The sequence below is a fragment of the Python bivittatus genome, unplaced genomic scaffold, assembly GCF_059951505.1.
Source record: "Python bivittatus isolate LINGU-HERP-01145 unplaced genomic scaffold, Pbiv_v1 ctg000850_np1212, whole genome shotgun sequence".
Taxonomy (NCBI): domain Eukaryota; kingdom Metazoa; phylum Chordata; class Lepidosauria; order Squamata; family Pythonidae; genus Python; species Python bivittatus.
The window spans coordinates 28,036,328-28,050,117 of record NW_028277112.1 but is presented as its reverse complement, the minus strand read 5'-3'; the positions used below and the strand labels follow the sequence as shown (position 1 = coordinate 28,050,117).

At 37.4% G+C, this 13,790-nt stretch overlaps 1 protein-coding gene across 3 annotated transcripts in view; it reads right to left on the bottom strand.

The window, feature by feature from the left end:
- CTXN3 (cortexin 3) overlaps positions 1–13,790 on the bottom strand; it is a 31,097-nt gene that overhangs the window by 15,742 nt on the left and 1,565 nt on the right. The window contains exon 1 of one of the 3 annotated variants that reach the window (XR_015793796.1): positions 7,642–8,167. The exons of 1 other annotated variant lie outside the window; for it this stretch is intronic. The gene's annotated coding sequence lies outside the window, so the exon portion shown is untranslated. Of the gene's footprint in view, positions 1–7,641; positions 8,168–8,904; positions 9,024–13,790 lie in introns of those variants that run through there. One more of the 3 variants, XM_088130069.1, reaches the window with a different exon arrangement.

Below are 13,790 nucleotides of genomic sequence, written 5' to 3'. Positions count from 1 at the left end.
AACCTTAGAGAGAGAGGTTAAAGATAATTGTACTTATAATTGCTGTGAAGAAGATTGGAAGCCACTCCTTTGTATCTTTCTTTCTTTTCTATTTTTCTTTTCTTGCACTTTTAGCTTTCCCTTTGATGTCTTTTTCTTTTTTTCTTCCTTACTTTATATTAGTTTGTATTAGTTTTTACCTTCCTTTTCAAAAGTTTAAAATATATATATGTATGTATGTATGTATGTATGTATGTATGTATGTATAGTTATAAGTTTGAGTCCGTAAAGCATCCTCTGTTGAGTGAATTTCATACAGTTGGTGTACAAAGACTCAGAAATAAAAAACCCTTCTTCACAAGGAGCATTGCTTGGTATACAGCTTGAAAATCCAGCCAAAAGGAAGAGAAGGGAATTAATCTTGCACACAATTAAAAAATGAAATTAAATTTAAATTAAGAGTTTTTACTGACAGCGTTTTATTGGCTATTAAAATGAATAATTTGATATTAATGAATACATGAAAAAGTATGTATATCAGAGTGCTAGTGAAATAAAAATTATGCTTCTGAATTTCTCAAAACTATCAACAGCACTGCACAGAATGAAATCATAAATGAAATAGCACTGGCAACATTTCATACTGTAGCTGTTAATGAAAGCACAGACATAGCTATCAAGAAGTACTTGATCTTCTACTTTAATTTAGACCCCCACATTCTACAGACTATAAAACATTTTTAGTGGAATATTACAATTGCATGGCTGTGGTGCTCTTGTGGGAGTTTCTGCAATCAAAGAGATTATTAAAAAGCAAAAGCTTTACTTCATGAAAATGGTAACATTCACATTTGACAGTACTTTCCTGAAATTGATAAACTCCAGTGTAGCAACACTACCAAAATGTGATATTCCATGCTTAATCCAGCAACATTGTGTTGCACACCCTGAAAACTTGGGGGTGTCTGATGTGTGGAAAAAAACAGACTGATAAGAGACATTGGAAACTTTAGTGAAAACTGTCTATATAATATTTTCTTCGTCTTCCACTAACAGTGCAAGTCTGAAGAAATAGCAAGTGCTTGTGAATCAGTGATTTTTGGACATCTCAGTGAAGTGCATTTCCTGTCCTTTTTTTTTTTTGTATAATTTTATCAAAGATTTTTTGAAAAGGAAGATAAAAACTAATACAAACTAATATAAAATTAGAAAAAGAAAAGAAGAAGAAAGGAATAAAAGAGAAAGCTAAAAGTGCAAGAAAGGAAAAATAGTAAAAGAAAAACAGAAAAGAAAGAAAAAAGATACAAAGAAGTAGCTTCCAATCTTCTTTATAGCAACTATAAGTATAATTATAAATTTTACTCTATGGTTACAACATAACTCTCCTCTTTCTATAATCTATTCTGTCTAATCATCAAAACCATAAATCATAAGTTCATTTTTTTTCTGTCTCACACAAAAAATCTGTAAGAGGTCTTGGCACTTTGCACTTCCAGTAATTATCTTTTAGAATACATTCTAAATTCTAAAAGTCTTTAAAAATCTATGTTTTAGTCAACATGAATGCATTTGAGTACCATTATCTCAAGGTGCACACATTGGAAATCCAGTTGAGAAGAGTTGCACAAATGAAAACCCTTATGCACACAGCCTATCAAAAATTAGAGGGAACGTTGCTCTCCAAGTTTCCTGTGACTCATCTATTAGGTTTCAGAAGGAATCGTCCATCATTAACCTAAGTACAGTACACCTAAATATTTATAGCTGTCATCACACTGAACTGCCAGCATGAAACATTTTGTTTCATAAACATTTCTATTTGGAGGATTATGAATGTTCTTCCTGGTATGGCCCAGGCTTCTGCTCTATTAATCCTCAAGAACCTTCAAGAATTCCAGATTCCATTTCTTGTTTATATCTGTGTCTGCCAGACCAGAACTGAGAGGTGGCACAATATGATCAAGCAAAAGTAAAGAGCCAGTTACTTAGCTGGGAAAGTAGCAACTCAGTCAACATAGTAGCCATTTGAAATGTAACCATGCACAATAAGACAGCCAAGAGAGAGGCAGGAAGAAATCTACCCCGTATTTCTGGATACACGTCCTCTTCCCCCATTTCAGATTGGTTGTAATTATTTCCACAAACACTTTTCCCAAAGCACTTTCCCCTCTGGCCAACTCACTGGTTCTGCACCATGAATGGATTCTCCTGGAAACTCTGCATCACTTGGGTTGAAACAGGGCGCAGAAGATAGTCCTGGAGATACCTTGGTGCCAAGCAATATAGGGCTTTAATAATCAAAACCAGCACTTTTAATTGCACATGGAAGCTAATAGGAAGCCAGTGCAAGGCCTGGAGCACAGGTGTAATATGGTCCTGTCAGATGAAATAAATTTACATTAATAATATTGCTATGGTTGTAAAAATGTAACATCTACAATACACTGTTTTGGATTATAGTTTGGATTTGCAATTTAATGTTAAATGTATCAACAAATGGATCTTTAAGACTGATGGAGTCTTGTTCCTGCAACACAACTCAGCAACAAAATCAAACCTGATATAATTAATCACAAGAAGATGCTGAAGAAATGGGGGAGGGGAGCTTTGGATAGACATTTGCTGTATAAAATCTAGGAGGATATATCTTGTCAAATGGTCTTCTTAAGCTGTTTTGGCAGAGTCCGTTGGTGCTTAATTATAGGCTTTTGAAACCAACAGAGCAATTAGACATGTTCCTAATTGCATCACAAAGCTGGGAGGGCACCATTATGTTAAATGTTGCCTCTTGGCTGCTTTCATGTGTAACCTTTCCTTCTCTGTAGCCTAGAAATAATGCATGGGTGCCTAATCAATGGTTTTGAAGTCAACAGAGTTATTAAAATATATCTAAGAAGTTTTAAAATGTTGCTTTTGAAAATGATAACAGTTGATCCTTCATAGTTCATTATTTGTTTTCATATTTGATTTTGTAAAATAATGCACCATGGGAATTCTTTTATGAACTGCATTATGGAGTTAAGAATAATTGTTAACATTGTAGGCCGAATGCAAATAGAAACCATGTCAACATGCTTGATTCAATGTTTTTAGTGCATTTTCAGCATTTAACACACACACACACACACAGATTGAGAGAGAGAGAGAGAGAGAGAGAGAGAGAGAGAAATGCCTTTTCATTGTTTTGCTAAGTTGTATCATATGAATATTTAAATGTTATGTTATAAGAAACTAAGGATGGATTTGACATGGACATAATGAAGAAGTATGGAGAAAAAAGGGTTACATTCATGAGAAATCTGGATCAGTAACATTTATTTAGCGAGGTAGTCCAGACAAGAAGCACACTCAGAAGAACTAGTTCTACTTTATTGTAAGGTCACATTAACAGAATCTGGCAAATCTGAAAGTACATTTTTCCTCTGTCACCTTTACTGCCCAAGAAACTAGGGAGGCTCTCTTCTGAAATGTTTGCCATTCTCACATTCCTGCTGTGGGCTAAGCCGCCTTTTATCTGACCATTGTCCTGGCTGAGCCTCTTCCCCTGTCTCCCAAGGTCATTCCCACATACCATTACAACTATCTTTCTTCTGACTGGATTTCAAAACACTATACCATATATTAACCCAATCTCTACTTTCTGTACAGCAAAATTTTCCATTTGGCTTGGTAAAATGTTACACAGAATTTAAACATAATGAAATGGTTTGGTCATCTGTATTGGCTCTCTGATTCAGCACGTCTTGGAAAACTTTCAAAGTCTGGGTTGAGCCATCTGGTGACCTCTTTGTCAGCAGTCTGTCATTTAGGCAAATTAATAGCATCTAGTAACATCATGAAAGGTCTGTCCTATTATAACCCATCCATGTTTTATGTTTTGCAATCTGATGCTATGGCAGCAAAGAGGGGAAAAATGCTAGGGTTTCGGCAAAAGGCAGGTTACTAGACCAACTTACAGATGCCCCAGAGAGTATCTCTTCTAGCTTTCACTGAAAGCATAGGGCTGAGACTTCTTACCACAGGATAAATCCCAGAAAATGCAGCATTTAAAGAATGTCCTACTTTGGAATAGGAGCAGTTTGGGATCTAATAGAAGATTTCTAATTGGATTTAAAATAGTACTTTTTTTCCTAACTCTTTTTCCAACTAAGTAAAATTTCTCTTACCCCTCTAAATTGAAAAAGGACACTTTGGGAAGACCACAAATGAATGTGTGAACAGACTTGTGAACTTGATTCTATTACTGATTCCCAATTCTGGGCTGAGCATGTGTTTAGATGCATCATGGACCTTAATTCTTAACATATCTCTGCCAGCCTGGGCCACTATTTTGCATCTACCAATTGGTGAATTGAGAGTTCTATTTTAAACCAAAAATTGATTCTGATGGATTTGGCCAGATTTTTTCCCACCATATCCCTGCATCAATAAACAAATTAATTTATTAGACAAAAACAATAAGCATTGGTAGCAATGTGTTGCTAGCATAACATAACACAGCAGGTGTGCAGTCCACAGTTATACACACATCAAAGATGTAATTCGCACATATCTCTTTCTACCTTGGTTAAATGTAAGCTCCAAAACCTAATTCAGACTGAATGTTCTTGATTCTGGTAGATTCCAGGAATACAGGCTCCTATCTGTGTTATCTCAGTTAAGGAATGCTATCCTTTCCGGGTGCTGGACTGACACTGGTAAACTTTATACTAACATCAAGTTAAGTTCTAGTTATTCATCAGATATTTACTGAGGCATTGTTGTATTTGGTTTGCTAATTTATTTTGTGATAAGATTCAGTCTAGCGACAGGAGCAACATGCACTTTGACTCTTTAAAAGTAGAAAGCATTGAAGCAAGCAAGGATGAGATGATATAATTAACTAACCCACCTGAAACTCAATAGAAATTCACCCAAGAGAAACTTTCATTTAAGCCTCCCATTTTTATTAAATTTTTGCTAATTGTGTGAAAATGCTGAGGTATTGGAAATTCTCTTAGGTATTGGACGATATGAAAACGCTCTCAGGTATTGGATGATTTGAACCAAAGAATCTATGGCAAATCACTGTGTATTGCTTATTGCACAAAACATTGAATTTTTAAAAATTAATTGTTTTAGGTCATTCTGGGGAGGTGAGGCATGTGACTGTAGAAGTGGGTGCAAATGAAATTGGTAACCAGTGCAAATCGGAAATTTTCTTAAACAACTCAACAGTGTAGACAATCACAGTCAGAAACCAAAGGAGGTCACAACAGTAGAGAAGTGACATTCGTAGAGAGTAAGGAAGATGAATATGGCGATATGCAAGCTTTCTTGCCAAGGTGACAAGGGGTAAAACATGTTTTAAGTCCAGAACATCCAGACAATGTTCAGAAATGCCTCAGATAGCACTTCCCTAATTCACTGAACTATAAGGAGGAGGAAGAGGGACAACAAAATTAGACTTGCAAGATTTTATTATTATAACCAATCTTAAAAAAAAAAAGTAGTTTTAGCTTTCCTGTGGAGTTTTTTTGGTCTTAGTGGGGCTGACACATTTTAATGTTCCCTGTGCCAAGCACAAGTCTACATGACAAAACCTTTCTGTACTTATTTTTGCAGCTGAGCTCAGTACAGTATGATTATAAACCCTGACATGTGTACTATAATTTGTGGGCTGGGCAAGGAGAAATTTTAAACTATAATTGTGAAATTATTAAATTGTTTTATTTTTACTGAGATGAAGAGCATATAATAATGGAATACAGAACCATTTCCTTCCTGTCATTAAGCAATATATATCTCTTCAATGTAGCTAGAGGTCTAAACTATCTCTCTGCTTAGATGATAAATTGCACAAGAAGATGAATATGCATGAATAGCCATGACATTGAGCTAAAAATTTATGACAGGGCTGGTCAGCTCTTGAGAGACACAGAAGACCATGTTTTGGTTTCTCATTCTGATCTCAGTTATTAGGTGCTCACTTTCCTTCATCAAGTATGACTATATGTCGTTTTATTGAGCAATACATAAATAAGGATTTTGAAAATACTATATATTGCTAATTGTTATCCATTTATTGATTTCAGTCTGCCTTTGAAATGATCCTGTAGTTTAGATACATTTATTTAACCCTTTATTTATATAGCTGCCATATGTAGCAATGAAAATACAATCCCAAACAAGTAAAAATTCTGAACACTAAAAGTACCATTTACAAGGATGAAGTCTAAGTTGGCACCAAAAAGACTGTTGCCCCTCAGGGGCAGGCATGAAGAAGGACCCTTCTAATGGTTGCCAAGCTCAGGCATATTTGGTGAAGACCCTGGACCAAGACCAGTGAAAATCTTCAGGTTTAAATAAGTACATAAGGAAGAAGGTTTGTCTTTGGTAATCTGGTTTAATTACTGTATTTTGAACCTATCAAATTGCAGGTAGAACATTAATATATTTTAATTACATTATTAAATTGTCATGTGATGATGATAAAGCCTAAAATCACATTCAGTGGACTTTAATGTCCCTATTGCTGTGATGGATTATACTTAAAAGTTTAAGATGTGTTTCTTTAATCCAGTTTGGTAATGAAATATCATGCCTGTTTTCCATGTGAAACTAGCATAAGGAATAGACCAGTACCCCAAGGCCCACATTTATTCAAATCTTTGAAGAATAAACTAAGAGACACTGTTTCTGTGATGAAACAGAACAATGCTGATTCGTTTCACATTCATAGGAAAATCCATAAAGGCAGGTCATATAAGTTCAGTGCAAATGATAAAGTGCATAAAAATATTTGCCTTTTTATTATATAAGATCAACCTCATTATTTATGCCACAATTCCCATCATGTTGCTTGAGAATACTCCCTGTAATTAGTAGGAATAAGTGGGCATCTTTTTTTAAAAAAATTTAAAACTAAATACAAAAAACAAAGAAAATTGTAAAAGCAGAAAAAAACAGAAATAAGAGGAAACAAAAACACACAGGACATAATTTACAGACATATGTACATCAATAAATTGAAGCCATGATTCATTACAGTCATCCATAGCTGATCTGTATTAACCAATTCTGCAAACCAGTGAATAATTGGAGCCATATGTTTGTCTACCATGTTTGAGACAATGAAGTGCTAATGTAGTTCTAAAGCTTCCATAAGACCAATCTTTTTGTCTGATCTCATAGAGGAATATCCAAGTTTCAACAGAGACTATTTTAACGCAACTCTTTAAGTATACAAAAAACAGGAAGAGACTACAATAGGCATTTACTCATTATATATTGGTATTCTGTTGAATATCCTTCCAACCTATAGGATCTGTATAGAAACATAATGCTAAATTACCTTTGATTAAACAAGGATAAATATAACTACAGTTTGCACAAAACCCAGCAATAGAGATTAAATATTACTGTCTATTCCAAGCCAGACCTCCCTCATCCAGATCAAGGGCAATGCTCAGCTGATGCCATATGTTTGTTACAAGAGCATTTCCCAACACTAACATAAAAAGATCATCTTTGCTTGCATAGATGTCTATGTAAACTAAAGGTCATCTAAACCTTTAGTTTACATAAACCCTTTAAAAAAATCTTAAAATTAGAGGGGAGAATGCCAAAGCATGCATAGTATTTATCATATTAAAAATTAGAATTCCTTGATTATAAACTTACCTTGATCATAAGAGCCTGAAACAATGATATGCTGTTTGTGATGAAATATTATATGAAGACATCAGATTGATTGGCTTTGATCAAAGGCCAATTTGGAAGAGATACATTACTAATTCAAAGGATAGAAACCCGCCAGGGAATTAGCAATGTCGTGAATTCTTTTGCAAGTATACTGTATACCTTGACAGAAAATAAATATAAAGTGATGGATTCCATCACAGCACACTTTTCAGAAAATAAAAACATTTTAGACAAAAGGCACAATATTTCTGATTCTTTTAAAAATCTCCCTGTACTTTTGAAGACTTGCTTGAGTAATTTGTTGCAGCACACTGAAAATGCACAGTAAAACATTCTCCAATTAAAGAAATAAAACATGCACAGGCAGCATTGCTGCAGAGACAAGCCAACAAAGCAAGGCGTCTATGTCTGCCCATAAAAGCAAAGGATTGGGAAAGTTCGGCAGCTGGCTGAGCCTTCTAAGGGGCTTGGCAGTGGGCATCTTGCTGACACCAACAGGCTTTGTGCAAAGCCTCTTTTGAATGTATTACACAGCTCTCACAAGCAACAGCTGTACTGTTTTGATAGAGAGTAGGGTTGGGCCAAGTCCTGAAGGCAGGCTTTGATTTGACAAAATTCTGATCAAATCCCCCCTCCAAGCAGATTAAGGAACTGAAGCCAAAACCCACATTAACACAGCAAATTGAATCCGGTAGCTGCGAAGCCCTTCACAAGGTTGCAGATTCAATGGCTTTGTTACCATATATAGAGAAGGGGAGGAGGGGTTGATTGATGTGATTAATCATTAAACTTTCTGCCTGACAGAGCTCTTTTGGAGTGGCAAAGCTAACATTGCTTGGATTTCATTCACTTTTTCAGCTTTTAGCTTTAACTTTGTTCTTTCTTGTTCTGATGGAACGTTATAGTTCCATGCCGATCCTGCCAATGCAAGTGGGAATTCAGCTCAGCTCTCAGCATGCTAAATATGGGCTTAGGGCTGACCTCGCTGTTAAATTCTGCTCATCTGGGGCTCATTTAAGTTGCTGAACAATGAGTGAATGGGTGCTCTTCTTCCAGCCAGGGAGACACCAAGGCTGTAACTGCCATTTTCTTGGTGCTAGCCTTTTCCCCTGTGGCTTGCCTATCTCTCTGCTGTTGTATATCTATGGGAGCTTGCTTCTGCTTTCTGCTAATCAACTTATTTCTAGCAAACTACAATCCTAAGACAACAGAATCTTGCCCAGACGAGGCCAACATACCTACCCGAAACCAGAAGAGGCCTGGCTTCCAACCAAAGGTATGGATGAATTGGTAGTTTCCAGGAAGGGCTAAGATGGCAAACAGGTATGCCAACCCACTGGCATCCTACAGAAGACCTTGACCTAAGATTGCAAAGACAAAGGGCATTCTGCAATGTCATACCATGCCTGGCATACCCCCGCCCCTCCCAAAAAGGGAGAAGGAGGAAAAAGGCAGGAGAGTTTTGGAGATTTAGTTTTTAATTAAGTAGACCTATGGGGAGGGGATGTTGGTTCAACTGATGTAAGATAGGTACTTTGGTATCTTGTCCTCATACCAACTATCTTAGCTTCACTCCTACTTTCTTCATCTTAAAAGTGGTAAATACATAGCAGTGCAATCCTTAAAGGTATCTGGCTGAAACATGGCAGGGTTAATATCCTCTAAGTAGTCTATCTCCTGGTTTCAGTTTTTTGTGTGTAGGTGCCTTCAGTTTAGTGTTGACTCCTGGCAACTGTCTGGACTAGTCCCTGCAGTTTACTTGGCAAGGTTTTTCAGAAGTGGTTCACCCTTGCCTGCTTCCTAGGGCTGAGAGAGGTAGACTTAGGCTGGCTTAGTGCCTAAAGTAGAACTAAAATTCACGGTCTCCCAGTTTCTAGCCTGATGCCTTAACTACTATACCAAACTGGCTAAACTCAGCTACGCTGACGAAAACCAAAAAAACCCCTGCAAGCATTTTATTGTTTACCATAATAGCCTTTTTCAAATCAAATCTCGAAACCACTTGAATCAAATCAATTTGCCCTTGAACCTTGAAGCAGAAATTCAGTTACACCCTCTCCAATTCACCAGTTCTAATCAAATCAAGGCTGATTTGCACAAGCCTTGCTCACCTTGATGTACTGGTTCATCTATGGGAAACAGATTTTTGTTGTTGTTATAAATGATGTGCTTTTACATTCCAGCTCAGGGGAGATAAGGAAACCTTGCCTGAACTCTAAAGAAAACCAGAAAACAATATCCAATTTTCTTGAATATTTATACAATGCTTCTGTGAATGTCTGGATTTTTATTCTTAAAAATATATACTTTCAAAACAATAAATGCAGTTACATCAGCCTTTATTAAAAATGCAGTAATATCCAGTTGTCTTTGTGTAAAGATTTATTCAAACAGCAAATTCAGACTTATGCTATTTGCTAACTTTCTCAGTCCTGTAACATCTTTCATTCCTTTTTCTCTGTACATACAGTAACTCCATTCTTAGAAAAAACAATTTTTTGTGTGTATAATCATAAGAGATCACGCAGAATCAAACAATATAGCTTTAAAAAAATGAAGTAACTCTTCGGCAAACACCCCCCCCAAACATTTTCTGCCAAGTCCTTGTGCAATGCCTTTAACTAATTTAGAGTGGAAAAACTGTAATATGGTTTTCATTAAGAGAAGAAAAATGGAGGAGGGGGGAAGCCACAGAATAGAAAGGAACCATTTTATACCAAGGAAACTCTATTCTGGTAAGCTGATGCTTTCCAAGGTCTCAATCAGTTTTTTTCCATACTTGCCCCGCACTAAGTCCACAGGCCTCTGAACTTCCAATCAGGCTTGAAAAGAAGAAGCTGGGGGAGGCTAACAAACCAGCAACATCTAGGGTGTATCTGCATTGTGGCCTTACACTGCTCCTGTCCTCTGCTGGTGCTGGTTGGACTCTAAGCTGCTTAAGAAACTTCTGGCTGGGCTGGAAAGGCAGCAACATGACAGGTGTTCAGTCCGGACTGCCAGCTACTGCTGTCCCCAGTTGGACAGTTCCTCTGCTGCTCTTCTGTGCCAGAAAAGCACTTGCCAATCACCTTCTCTTTCTTTAAATATGTTTGTATGTGAGGATACACACATGTGCATATGCACATACAAAATTAAATTAACTTTATAAGTTAAAGCCTCAAAATGCACATATATGTAGCAAACCCAACATCTTTCAAATAACCATCTCTTTCTTGCATTTCCCAGATTTGACTAAATCATGTCTGATGCAACTACTTATGATAGGAATCTCTCAGTAGTTGTAGTAGATATATTTGCCTGATGTATAGAATATCGCTGGTTCAAAACTTGGTAGAAAAGTATATTATTTTAAGTTAATTTTTCTTCCCTGAACTATCCAGCAAGTTTACCAGTGTACCGTTTCTTTGTTTTTCCCTCACTTGAGATAGATGACTTTTCAGAACTTATTCATTCCCGTGTGGGCTGGGTAGAAAAAAGAAAAAAGAAAGTTCCAGCATTTCAACAGTGCATTGATGGACTTATTAAAAATGAAAGAAAGGGGGAAAAATTAATTTTAATTGTGAGCTGCCCAGAGTCACCCATTGGGGGAGATGGGCAGCATACAAATTAAACAAACAAACAAACAAATAAAAATGCCCAGGGAAAAAGTGTATGGCTCAGAGAAAGAAGACTAGTGCTCATAGCAAGGGAAGCAAAGTAGCACAGCTGACTCACTTTCTAGAGAAGGGAGAGGTGCTCTTGCTTTGAAGCGGTGTTTTAATTAAGGCCTCAGTGAAGGAAAGCCCCATTGAAGATCTGCAAGCCCGGAACATTGTGAAACCAAACATATACTCTGATAAAAGCCAGCTGGGAGAACTTGCGAAAACTACCTTTATGGTGTGTGTGAGAAAGAGATGGAGAGAATAAATGCAGTTCAGGTGTATTAGGTCGGTCTATGTATACAGACTTTCAGCCTCTGATGAGAGATCACAAAAATGGAAGCCATAAACCACTGTTGTCTGTAGATGAGGCTCTGACTTAAGTAAAACTACACCCACTCCTCATTTAGCACTACTGTGCTTAGCAACTATTTGCAAATATGGTGGTAACAAACAGTAGTAAAAAATTCATTTTCTGACAAATGCACACATTTATGACCAAATGTCTGCACCTGACAACAATGCATGCTGGAGTAACACTGGTGTAGCTATGCGAGAGAACTTTATTTGAATGAGATGGCAGCAACCAGTGATCTTCACAGTCTCTCTCTCTCAGTCTTGTGTTCACTTAGTGACCATTTCACTTAACAGCCTCGTCATTGGAACAGAACTTGGTTGCTAAATGAGGAGTGATTGTACTGGGTATTATAGGACTTTTTAAATGTATTTACATAATCAATCTCAGGAAATATGCATTCTTATCCTTTGACTAGAACAGTTAGTATGTACAGGTAGTTCTTGGTTAACAACGGTAATTGGGTAACTGGGACTGGAATTTCCATTGCTAAGCGATGCGATCATAAAGCACAATGTCATGTGACCACATTGCTTGGTAATGGTATTCCTGGCACTCATTGTTGCCATTGTTAAGCAAGGATTGCGGGTCCTTAAGGAAGTCCCAGATGGCTTGCAAGCAGGCCAGCAGGCAGGTAAGTGGCTTCTGCTGGGTGAGAGAGGATGCATGGATGGCCTGCACAGCATGGTGTGAGTATGGCAGGGCCAGGAGTGGCTGCTGCAGGTGGAGGAGAGTGCGAGCGAGTTATCGGAGTGACTTGCGACCTTCCCTGCTGGCTTCCTCATTGACTTTGCTTGTGGGAAGCTGGCAGGGAAGGTTGCAAATCGTGATCACACGACCACAGGATGCTGCAACCATTGAAAGTGCAAGCTGGTTGCCCAGTGCCCAGATTGCGATCACGTGACTGCAAGGGTGCTGGAATGGCTGGAACTTCAAGGACAGGTCGTAAGTTCCACTTGTTCAGCGCCATCGCAACTTGGAACCGTTACTGAACAAGGGGTCATTAAACAAGGACTACCTGTAAGCACATACGACTAAAGGCAGTGAACCCAATTTGACTGTTGGTCAACTGCAGAATGCCCACTCATTGAAATCCTATATAAGAAGATTATTTGTTAGTTTGAACATTATTTTAATCTTGTTATGCTTTTATGTCAGCTTTACCAATTGAATTAATTGCTGGACCATAGTCACATGTTTTTGCAGTTGAGAGAACAAGTCTTCCCCCAACATACAAACTTCCTCTTTCTAAACAATTATCCCCAAAGTAGCACTTTACTTTTTATGATGTTTATATTGCTTTTTTCCCCCCAGGGAGTCTTTACTAGCTGAGGCAATCTCAGGTTTCGTTGATATACACCTCTAAGAAGGCACAGGGCCAGCCAGTCAGTGAGCCAAGCAAGCACTGGGAAAGCTAATTACCAGTTTTATTTGGCCTCTTTAAGCTCTTACTAAGCAAATCATTCAGAATTACCAATCCTAGGCCTGGTTTGAATTAGTAGATCAGTAAAAGATGACTTGTAAACCCTTTCCTGGAATCTATAAAGAAGGTCAAGACTGTGGGTGTGTTTGCATGACTTTGAGTCATAGCTAGCCAACCATATATTAAGCTAAAGTGTTGGGCAAACCCAGTTTTTGGCTCAACATGTTGGGTAATCCAGAAATGTGGGTTAGTTAATAAAACCATATTTAAATTATGTGAACAAAGCAAGCAAGCTTCTTACTGAATAGAAAAAAAAAAAGGCTGAAGTGATCACTTGTAACCACCACCCATTTTTGCAGATCAGCAAACATTCTATCCATTTACTTAGGACTATCAGATCTGGTCACCAAAAAACTGGATGACCTCCTAGATGGCAACAAACAGATATAGAACTCTCTAATGCTTTCTTTGCATCTAGTGCTTGACTAGTTTTTGATCGCTTGGATCTGGTAGCGCTAGTTCGCTGGCCTGATGCCATGAAGTACAACGACTCATGCAGATATTCCTTTGGATTAATATATATACGTTTGAAAAAGAAATATCAACAGGTTTCCCTCTTGATTTTTTTTCCAGTTAAATAATAATAATTAAGTAGCATACATTTCAGCAGATCTACAGAGCTTTCAGTAGACCTAGCAACAGAGCAAATGTT